Source organism: Cygnus olor, chromosome 6, assembly GCF_009769625.2.
Source record: "Cygnus olor isolate bCygOlo1 chromosome 6, bCygOlo1.pri.v2, whole genome shotgun sequence".
NCBI classification, from domain to species: Eukaryota; Metazoa; Chordata; class Aves; order Anseriformes; family Anatidae; genus Cygnus; species Cygnus olor.
Window position 1 is genome coordinate 31,139,359 of NC_049174.1, and position 11,829 is coordinate 31,151,187.

Below are 11,829 nucleotides of genomic sequence, written 5' to 3' on the forward strand. Positions count from 1 at the left end.
CTCTCAGAGGAGCAGATTGTACCTTGAAGTAGAGCCTGAAAGGTTCTACCCTGTAGGGAATGCAGCTACAACAACAGAAAACTGAAAGCCATTTGGCTGCTTGTGACCAACTCAGAGTTGGAATTGGCCAAATTCCACACACGAGCACAGAGACACATACACACAGCGTCTGCAACCAGCTCACAGTGCCAAATTGCAACCATATTTATAATCCTTTCAAAACACTTGGGTCCATTTTTGTGGGAACAACAAACATAAAAATAATGAAAAAACAATATTTCTTTTAGAAAACGAAGTGTCTTCTCTCCCACGCACCCAGTAAAAGAAGTCATGTTGCATTTCCTGCTATTGAGTTGAACAATACCAGCCATTAACATTTACAGTTTCTTGTAAAGATTTCTTTTGAATTAATATAAAGAAAAAGAACCCTAGAACCCTTAACATCATCTTTTCTGACTAAATCCAAGAAAATTACTCATACCTGACTGTGTAAGCAAACACTCCTCCTAATTTAAATTATACCTGTTCTTGCAAAGCTATTGTTTCAACAACAGGAAAGTGGTTACTCTTCAATATGCATGCAAATTGCATTTAGTAGTGGCACAGAATGAGCTTTGTACCCATGCCATGTGGTTATTAAATACAAAATGACAACAAAGAATCTCTCGACTCTCAAAACTATTGTTAAGAACAAATTCATTTTTGTTGATACTAACATCTTTAAGAAACAACATTTTCATATGTGCTTGTACATATTTGATATATAAATATCTATTACATTTGCACATAACTGGGTTTGAGGGCAGACCATTAACTGCTGTCATCAGTCAACAATATTTAAATTTTACATGACATTAGTCTTTCCTTTGCTGCTGTGCTCTGCAGAAGTTTAAAAACGTTTGAAACTCTGCTTGATGAGACTGCCACCACTCAGCAATTCTGGGGGACCAGCTTCTTCCACTGCTCTAAGTCAGCCTGCAATAACCAATTTCATTCTCAGAGGATAAGATCCACACAATCCTATAATATTTCTAACAGCATCAGAATCTCAGACTGAAAGTTATTTTCATATCTGAAGCATCAAATGTTTATTGAAGGGAAAGTATCACTTTAGAAAATGAAAGAGGAGAATTTTTCCACTGAAAAGTAGGGCAAAAGAGGAGAAGGAAGGGAGAAGAGGGTGAAGGGTTATTCCCTGAAAATGGGCAAATGTGGACTGCATGATGCCACTTACAATTCTGAAACGTGAAGCAGAGCTGCAGTAAAACGACATTAGCAGCTTTCATATGATAATTCATATAGAAGAGAAGGTTGTTTCTGGGCGGAGCACTAGCCAAGACCAAGTTCACTGAACCTAGCATGCCATTCAATCAATCACAGGAAAAACAATGAGAGCGCGAGCTAGGGGGAACTTTTATTTTGACTGTGGCAGATGTGAAGGCAGGGGGTGAATGTAGGGAGGGGAAAGCATGCCAAAGTGAGGATTGGAGAGAGCTAAATACTTGAAATGTCTCCGAATGCACATATATTCTTTATAACAATAAAATAATTATTCCTGCATTGACATACAGGTTGGCAAACCAAACAAATGCAAATTTATATGGTATATATAACACACCAAATAATGAAAAAAAAAGTTAGTGGCATTCTGCCAAGTCTTCCCCAGTCTCCCCACCCCCCTTCCCAGTCATTGACTTTCAAAGAGGAAAAGATTTCAAACAACAAATTCTATGCTGACTTCCAGGAGATGCAATGAGAAGCGATTTACACTTAGTCGTATCTTCTAAATTGTCCTAAATCAATTCAAGTTTCACATAGTTACTTGCAAGAGCTTTGTAGCTTGCTGTGACAGACATACAAGTTGAGATTTTCTTGCCTATGTCTTTTATCTAGGATTTTTCATCTCCTTTATTTGCTGCCTTTTGGCATCATTTATTCTTATTTTAAAATAAAAGCTACAAAGGCTGTTCTATTTTCATGGAAATTACTCAGCAGTAAGAATTTCAATTCATTTCCAGAAGAATAATCTTTGTGCTCGTCAATTCACCCCAGATCATTTGCTGGCTTTCACAAAGCAACTTACTAATCAATGACAAATTAAATAATGTTCTATATGAGGAAGACTTCAGAGGTGGTACATAAAATTTGGGATTCCTGGAATATCTTCAGACTGGCTACAGTTCATTTGCATGAAAATATGACTGTTAAAAACTGCATTGAGCTTTCTGTGCTGCCCAGCTCAAAATAAATCCTATTGATGCATAGGTCTATTTCCTTTAATCATATACATACATTCACATGTGATTCAACACTCTTGGTGTACCTTAAAAGTGTTTGTATTTCAAAACCGCAGAGCTATCATACCAACACTTTGCTGCACTCTTTGGGAAAAATCATTCAGGCTGCTCTGAGAGATGTACGCTATGCTATCAAAATGCATTGCTTTACAGCACGGCTTCATTTTGAAGGAGTGTGGGAATCATTCACAGTGCTGCACTCCTCAGGGTTTCTCACCAGGGGCATCATTTCAGAGTTAGGTATTTTCAAGTACTCACAATTGGAATAAATTTGCCCTCACTGGAAAAAAAACACATGGCTTGCATTTGACTGTAATGAGACCTCACTGTGATATAGTGCTTACAGAAGTGCCCTTAAATTCCCATCCTGAGCTGTCCACAAGACCTGCAAGGTCATTTCAGGATGCCTCAGCCTTTTCTCCAGCAGCATCAACTTCTCTTGGGCCCAGCTACACCAGCAGGGTCCCATGTTTCCATAGGGTGAGAGCCCAAAGCAGTTTAAGGAGCTGCAAAGCTTCCACACCATGCAATCAATCCTATGCCAAAAATTCAGGCATTGCTTAGCAGGCACTGGACATGTGCCTGATGTATGTGTAGTAGTTTCTGACTTTGTAACCTGATGCACACTGCATTCCCAGAGTGAAAACACTGGAATATCGATCAAAAGTTTAGGAATATTTTAATATCTAATACTAGAAGGGACTGCAAGACTGTGGGGTAGCAGAGAAGAGCAGTGCATGAAAGGAAGGAGCATGGGTGAAGTCCCTGCAGATGTACCATGGATTGGCTACTCTGCCTAAAGCAGTTTTGGTTGCATCTCAGCTGCTTTGTACCACTACATTTTTTTCCACACAGCAAACATAAGGTTTTAAACAACCCACAAGAACCCACGTTTTCTCTAGTGGCAGATGGTGCAGGATGCTGGGATAATCTCCCCAGACTTGAGAAAGTGTACAATAAGGAAGGAAAGATTCAGTTTTTAAAGAAATTGAATGTTTGATCACAAGTTGGCATTCCGCAAAGCTGTGTGCTGTTACTCTGACAAGTTCTTAAAAGTAGAGTTAGCTAATAAAAGAACTTTATTGATTGTCATGTCACATCAGGTCAGAAATTCATTTAGTATTTTATTGCATTTCTAGCACCAGATGTTTCAGAGGAAGGTGTGAAACTCCCATAACAGAGAATTATGCAATAACTTGATTATGAGAGAATCTTCTTCCTATGCCCAATGCTTAATGGTTATAGCATTATTGCTCTTCTTCCTATATACTGTCATCCTATTTAAAGTTGCTGCAGCTGTTCTTTGCACACATAACAAGCAATTCTAACAGTCTTTGCCACATTATTGAAATGCTATCCATGGACAATGAGTTCCACAAGTTAACATGCGAACAGTATTTCAGTGGTTTTCTGCCTCTTCTTAAAAACTTCCTTTGATAACAACTGTGAACAAAAAAGTACCTATTCTGTACAAATCCATACTATTTTCATAGTATGTAAAAAAGAACAGGCATACATAAGCCCATAAATGAGAAGCTAGGTTAAAAAAACACTTCTGCAACTGCTCTTAAATATCTACAAAAAAAAGTGCTTTCATATACTTTCCTGACAGAAGCTCCCTTTCAAGAAAGCTGATGAAACCGAACCCAAAGCAGATGGGAATACAATCAAGACAAATTTGTTTTCCAATTCTATTCAGTTGTTGTGGATTTTTCTTCACTCTTCTACTTTCAGATTCCTCATCTGTTTTATGGGTTGCTACTACTCACTCTCCCCATAGTGAAAGATCAATACATTCATATTTTTTAAAGTATTTTCAGATCTCCGAGTGAAAGGGGCAACTACATCAAATTCATTTTGTGTTTATAAAAAAGAAAATTTACTTTAAAAGTTAATTCAGTGAAGGCTTCAAAATTCAGATCAATACAGATCTGAGAATTGAATATAGTGAATCTGAATGCAGTGTTATGTATGTGTTATTCGGTCTGGCTCTGACCCAATAAAGCACTTAACCACGTGCCTGGTTTTACAGGCCGTAAGTAGCACCATTGATCTCCGAGGCACGGCTCACGGTTAAGTGCTCCACTGGATTGGGGCCTTTTTGCCGTGGGGCAGAAAGGGAAGTGCCCCAACCATTCAGATACCCAAGAATCCAATTACATTTCTTTCCCAATAGATCTACCTATAGCTCTGTTTATCACCCCGACCATATTTTCTTTAGTCCACAAGCAATGCTGTTTAACTTACTAGCTTCCAGAAGGGCAGGTGTTATGCGAGCACTCATTTTAGCAGATTTAACATCCTTAAAATTAACCACTGAGTTTTCAAATGTAGGCCATGAGTATTTCAGAAATAAAAGCTAAACACCTCTCCCTAAAGTAAATGAAAATCAATGGTATTCAGTTCGCATTGAATTTTTTTTTCAGTCCAGGTAGGCACAATGAAAGACTTTGCACTACAAAGCTTCTCAGTCAGTGCTTCTGAAATAACACCTTTGGCTCTTTCTTCCTACAGGTTAAGAACAAGCAAGCTCTCATGTTTCATCAAGAATTTGAGAAAGGTATTTCTTTCCCTTTTGGAAGATGAGTACAGAATAAATTAAGAGCTGGCCTTACTGGCAAATACTTTTCATCAGTTTCAGACTCATTTGGGTTCACCTCCTGGTTCTCTTAGCTCACATAAATATGGAAGATTTTGCTCTTATGCTTGAGTACATCAGGCACCACCTTGAAATACAGGGACTTTGATCTCCCTGAGGGTAGTAGCTTGCAATTATTACATTGCTACCATATTGTAAAAGGCCATGGGAGAGTTTATACTAGTATTTTAGTTGGGTCTGGGAACTTCAGAAGGAAGTTTTCTAACCGTACTCACCACACCTCAGTTCACAACACAGAGCAAACTCAGAGGGCACAAACATGCTGATTTTTGGATGAAGCTGATGTGGAAAGTGTACTCCAGAGGTCAACTCAGGCACTCCAGGCATTAATGGGCTTCTGCCCAAGGGGTAAGAATACCTCCAAAATGCTCAGTGTGAAGCTTTCATCCCCAGCACGAACATCATCTCCTTCTTGCACTGAGTTACTCAGTAGTGTAGATGACAGCAGAAAGCCATAACTTACAAGTTAAGGTAATTGCCATTCCACTCAAGGTTCAATTCTCTGCTGGACAGTAAAGTCTGATCCCATTTCTGAGTGATGCAAAACAACTCAGTGAACCATATTTCTGCTGCAGAATAGTACAGGTGTGGAGATGCTTTAGGGAGATTGCAGCAAAAGGCAAGATGGATCCTTCTCCCAATGTACCAGCAGCAGGCTGGTCTCATCTCCCCCAGGCAGCAGAAGTGAAAAGAAGAGTGCAAAGGAGATCACTCCATTTTTGTGGTGGTTGTTTTTGTTTGTTTGTTTTAGACATTAGTTGAAGTGAAGGTAAAGATCAGGAAGCTTCATTCTTCTTACATGCAGGTCTGAGAAAAGATTTTAGATTTTCATACCAGTGTCAGTCTGTTCTCTTCACCTGAGCTCTAGTTCCTTGCAGTAGGAAAACTTCATTTCACACGCATGGATGGGCATAGAGTTTGGTCCTCTGTGACTATGTTTTTCTGGACTTGGTGATACAAAACACATGAGCATTGTGACACAAATCTCATAAAGGTGACCCTGGCACACATGTTCTGACAGAACATCTATTTGACTCCTGTGGGATTTCTGATCAGCAATCTGCCTGTCTGGGGTCCATGTTCAACTTGACATAGTCATGGGGGTAGGCAGCATGGAGTGAGCCTGTCCTTCTCCTTGTGCACACACAGTACAACTCTTACATCACTTTGCAAGTGTCACAATCTTCTCATTTCCTCCCCTAAGGAACCTGCACACATGCCACCTGCAGTGTGGATTTCCAAGAAAACTCTCACCTACATATTAAAATTCATTTCACTTGTAGGGATCTGTATGCAGTACTGAAATGAGTAAATATTTTTTAAGGGCTAATACAAGAAATCATCTTACCTCCTTAGAAGATCCCATGCCGTGCTTTGTGGAACAACACGCCATCAGTTTGGCTTCTACGTGGTTTCACAAGAGCCTTACAAACTCTGAAAAACATAGCACAATTACCAAAGCATTTTGCTTTATTAAGTATTGTTTTCATCTCTATTCACTTGTAAGTTTAATGCAAAGCTACAGCACTTAAAATATTGTACATCCACAAAAAGCTCTTCCCTGCCTCTTTTCCAATTCCATCATTATGTTACAATTAAACCAAAACAAATATTCTTTTCCCCTGCACACAAAGTATAAAAATATTTACTTTACACTGCAAAAGCAGAGCTCTGTTCAAATCCAGAAAATTAACCTGGGGGTATTTGCAGTAGAAATGTGTCTTTTACAATGATCCCCTTGTGTTAGAACAAACCTAGTCAGTCTAGAATCAGTCTGGCTGTGGATTCCTCTCACTCTCAAGTGAGGCTTAGTGGAAAAGAAAAGATGAAAGCAAGGAAGAGGTTTATAGTGCCTCTTGCAGTCTTTTCTTTCTCTGGCTAGAATATGATTAAAGATATCTCACAAACTGTGAATAGGCAACATTTCCTAGCAGCTATTTCAAATTCTGCCCTTGAGGATAAAAATAAAAATCTTCATTCTTACACAGCATTTTTTACCCACAGATTTGAAAGCCATTTCTTGTCCCACTACTGGGACAAGTGCCCAGGGAGGGGCTGGAGGTCTCACACACAATCAGAGGAGGAGCCAGGTGGGAGCCTCCTCACCTTCACATGCCAGGGCACAGTCACAGCTGGGCTGAGTAAAGCCTGGCAATGCCACCCTGAGCAGGGAGCACAACAGAGCATCACAGCACTGTGGGAAACAGCCTCTTGTCTCAGAGCCACTCCCTGGACCACTATTCTCACTCCATTACAGCTGCAGCAATGCCTAGCTGAGTCTCCAAGACAGAAATCTTTTCATCATATTATATTGCAATTTCTTTTTCATCTGTCTTCTTCACTTCTAAATCAATTCTCAATGTATTTTTTCTTTGTCTCATTAACTGATGGTTTTAAGGACTCTCAGTGTTGCATAGTTAATAACTTTTCTGTAGCTCGACTTTTTTCCATCAGTTCATGTTTCCAAACCAATTAATTCCTTGTTGTTTTCCAATGATTATTAAAAGGTAGAAAAATCCAGTTTAACCCAGTCTAGCATCTGAGGGATGCATCTATATGCTAATTGCTTTTCCAGTTTGCTAGCAGAAAACTCTACATGATAGAAAGGACTATTTTCTACAATTATCAAGGGCCAGATTTTTAGATGTAGTTAGGTGCTTAAAGGTGTATAAGTGCCCAGTAGGATTTAAGTGCCTAGAGATCTAAATCCTATTGAAATCAGTGTGATCATATTAGGGGGATACCTCAGAAGATACCTTAATACCTTTAAGAGACCAGATCCACAAGATGCAAAAATTAGGTTAAAAAAATGACTTTTTTTAACACATTTAGTAATACAATGAGGAAGTTAAATGTTTAAAAGAGTAAGTTTTTTTCCTGTTAAAAATATTTTAGGTTCATCAGTAGAATTTATTTGCTATTCAATTATTCAGTTCATGGTGCATTCAAGCAAGTGACTTCAGCTAACCAAAAAACCTGAAAATATTTCATTATCGCCATTGCCAGAAGAAACATTTTTCTTTTTTTCCTCCTTTTCTTAAAAACCACTTACATTAATTCTTAGAAAGGATAATAACCTGTGAATTAGATAAAGTGATATTGTTTTCCGCTATTACCAGGAGAACTACAGAAAACACATTTTCAATTGAAAACTGGCTTTTTTGTTGTTGTATATATAGTTGCTGGGTTTTGTCCATCTGTGCTTCCAAATGGGCTTAAGTGGTTTTGATACCTCAATTGCATTGACTTCTTTCTGTGCAAGATGCTCCAAGGCTGAAGTCATGGCCAGGCTTCCTGCCCATTCACATGGCTTAATTGAAAAGGCACCCTCAGCACTTGCTCTGGCAGATTTTATCTGTCCCATCCACTTCTGCTGAAATATCACCTGAGCAGCCTCAGACAGGTGAAAACAGCTTGAGGTCCTTCTCGGAAAGGTCCTAACAGCTCAGGGAAAGAGTGGTTTGCAGGGGGCTTGAATTCCAGCAGGCTCAGGTGAATTCAGCATATTCTACACAAAGCATTGGAGCTTAGGAGAATACAGAAATACAGATTACTCCAGACACCAACCATGTTTTTACAAATAACTAGAGTTTGAAGATTGATTTTTCTAGCAGCTTAGAGGAGGTTATACTGTATTACCTCACTCTTTAACTCCCTTTAAAATGGGGCTATGGGTAAAACTTGAACAAGAGTCTCCATGTGAATTGTCAGAAGTGACATGTAGCCCAGAGTCCAGAATCCCCAAATGTGTAGGTGTTACAAATACCCAAATACCTGTTGGATCACCTGCTGGATCTGGGTCTTCAAAAAGAGTTTGTCCAATTTTAGAAACTGTGAGAAGTACCAACTTGCTAGAAGTGGGATCATCTCTCAAATACATTTTGTCTGAGTCATCCAAACATGACCTCCTGCCTTCTACTATATGAGTAGTTTTAAAATAATTTTAACTCTTACAATAGGCATCACATCAAGAAGAGCAAGCTAGTAAAATAAAGTTTAAGGACTCTGTGGTTTTATTTAACTCTAGGACACAATGACCATGCATCTCTTACTACTATCATCTCACAGCCTTAGAAGTGCAGCAAAGCAAAACCAGAGGAAAAAATTGTTGCAGCAAAGTGGTTCACTGCTTGTTTATCCAATTCATTCCTTAGTCCACAACTTGTATTTATTTCTTCCCTAGAAATATTGCAAACTTGCTTAAGGACAGGATGTCTCAAGGTCTGGTAATGGGATTTTTAGCCTTTCACACCCAGCTCATTTATCTGAACATGGGTAGGTCTCCAGGTCAGTGAGTTGTTACCCACTGACTCTTGTCCAGTGGCCTCTGAAAAATGAATGAGCAACTTTCACACTGCAGACAGTTCTCTACCTAAAAGTTATCTGCCAGAAGGGGATAGTAACAGAAGGAAAGACATAAGTACACATGGCTAGAGCCAAAATTTCTTTATGAGCACAGAAAAAAATAAAAAGAAAAAGAAAAAGTTCCCTTGATGCTCCCGAGGAATGCTGGTAGGGAAATTTGAAGACACCAGCACCAACCAGCCCATTGCTTCTGGACAGAGTTATATTTTACTGACTCTGCACTGAAGTAGATTTCTGCTGGGCTTGCTCAGTACAGTCAGCAATAGATTTGGGATAAAATAGGAATTCCCATCCTTTAAAGAAAATTCCAACGTTGTGAAACAGAAACTTTGAAAGATCAGTAAAATCCAACATTTTATCTAAGAAATATTTTTTATAATATTGAACACTAAAAAATAATGATAATAAAAAATAACCTATATATATATAAACACACTCACAAGAATAGCTGAATATCATCTTAAATTGAGGGTATAAAAAAGTAAGCTTTATAGCCATAATGACATAGACAAAGAAAGCTTAGGCAAGATATTTCTTTTTGCTTAAGTTTCCCTCTCATTAAAAACATTCTGAGCAGCTCTACCAGGTACAGACTTTAAAAGGGAAATTTTGACACATTTTAAATGAGTCAAAACTGCAGGAGCTGAACTAGCTCACATTCCTAGCAGTAAGCTTTACATTTTGCTTTCCTCCAGTTCCTTACTTCCCACGTGGCAAAAATATCTTCATAGTCCAGCCCAATCTAGTCTTCCAAAAGAAATTAAATTTTTACTATTTATGTTATTTTATCAAGTCAAGGATTAAGCCACACTTTAATAAATAAATACATCCGTCAAACTTAAAGCACAGCTGAAAACAATCCTTCCATTTACCAGTGGGTTTCAGCAGACCACCACAGGCATCCTTCAGCAAGCCCACCCTATCCCTGTCCCCATGCCTGGTGCTTTGGGAGCACACTGTGGGGACCCAATAGAGACAAACACCCCAGCACAACAATGCAGGCAGCTCTAGCCATCCCACATAGAGCCACTTAACTTCTTCCAAAGCTGCTACCTCACCAACACAGGGGGTGCCTCTCCACATAAGAAAGTTCCTTCAACAAAATGTCATGCTCTAGTACTAGCTTAGTACTACATACTTCCAGATCAAGACTACATGTATCTGGTTGTCAAATAACATCCCCTATTAGAGTGTATTCTTAAAATCAAATATAACTTGGAGAGGAAGACAGTGACAGAAGACTCTTAGACCATGACCCCAGCCACTGCCTTTGAACCACATTCCCTCCCCACTAGGAGATAGCCACCCTGGGCCTGCCAACACCAACATGAGTGAGCCAGCACTAGATGAACAAATGGAGAACACCTTCACACTTCAGTAACAAATACCCTTGAGAGAAAGCATGTGAGGATCCTTATGAATCCCCCAAAAATGATGACTTTAGCCAATACAATAAAATAAAATTTTAAAAAACCAACACCCCAGATCACACCCATTCCAGATGAAACCAAGTACAAAATAACAGAATGACCTCCATGAGCAGCTGAAGAGCAGAAACATCCAGAGACCACTTCAAAATATTTTCTTCATCTTGATTCTCTCATTCCTGATTATTAAAAACAGCATACAAATACATGCAAAAGACAAACTTAGGGCAAATTTCATAATGCTAATGGATACATAGGAAAAACAACCTTACCAAAGAGGTTGCTTTTATAGTACATTACTCCCTTTCTCAGTTCTCACTATGCCCTAATTGTTCCACAGGTGTGAATTTGATAATCTCTAATGGTCTAATTGCTTAGCATATTTAAATGATTTATTATCACCTGATAGTTGAAGTTTGATGCTTTTGTTTCAGACTTCAGAAAGTTCTTCAGTGACAATGAATGTGACCATTTTTCCCCACATATATATAGGCAAGTTTATAAAAAATTATCTCTAGGCCACCATGCTTGTATCAGTGCTAATAAAAGAAAAATAGCAAGTTATATATTTGATCATTTTTTATCTGTAATTAGTATAAATCAGATGCAAGCCTCATTGATAATTGCAAGTACAAATTGCATGATTTGCTCTGCATGGGTATTTGTTTGTATATACACCTTAAATTCATGTCTCCTGTGAGTACAATAACTTAATAAGATTTACTGCATATCACACTGCTGTGTCTGAAGAATACTGCAGCATGCTACTTATTTGATGTATACAGAAAGTTTTCCTAGGAGACTGAATATTGAATATTTAGTATCATGCATTATACAAGACAATATTTTATTAGATATCTACGTATTTTCTTTGGTTCACTAGAACTTGCACAATTGCAAAGTAGCTTGGCTAGAGGGGAACTCTGGATGTCATCCAGTCCAACCCCCTACCTTTCTCTGGAAATGTTTAATGTATATAACTGCAGAATGTGTCCATGAAGATGTTGCAGACACAGGGATGATGCATGATGCGAAAATCCAACCCTATGTCACTTATAGTGTTAAAATAAATAAAGACAAG

The 11,829-nt window shown here is 38.6% G+C and overlaps 1 long non-coding RNA gene across 1 annotated transcript; it reads right to left on the minus strand.

The window, feature by feature from the left end:
• Positions 1-1,739: 1,739 nt before the first annotated feature.
• LOC121072474 lies at positions 1,740-10,987 on the minus strand. The gene is made up of 3 exons (XR_005821241.1): positions 10,853-10,987; positions 6,305-6,390; positions 1,740-5,763 (listed from the first exon to the last, which is right to left on the minus strand). It is a non-coding gene; the product is annotated as an uncharacterized LOC121072474 (long non-coding RNA).
• Between the last annotated feature and the right edge of the window lie 842 nt (positions 10,988-11,829).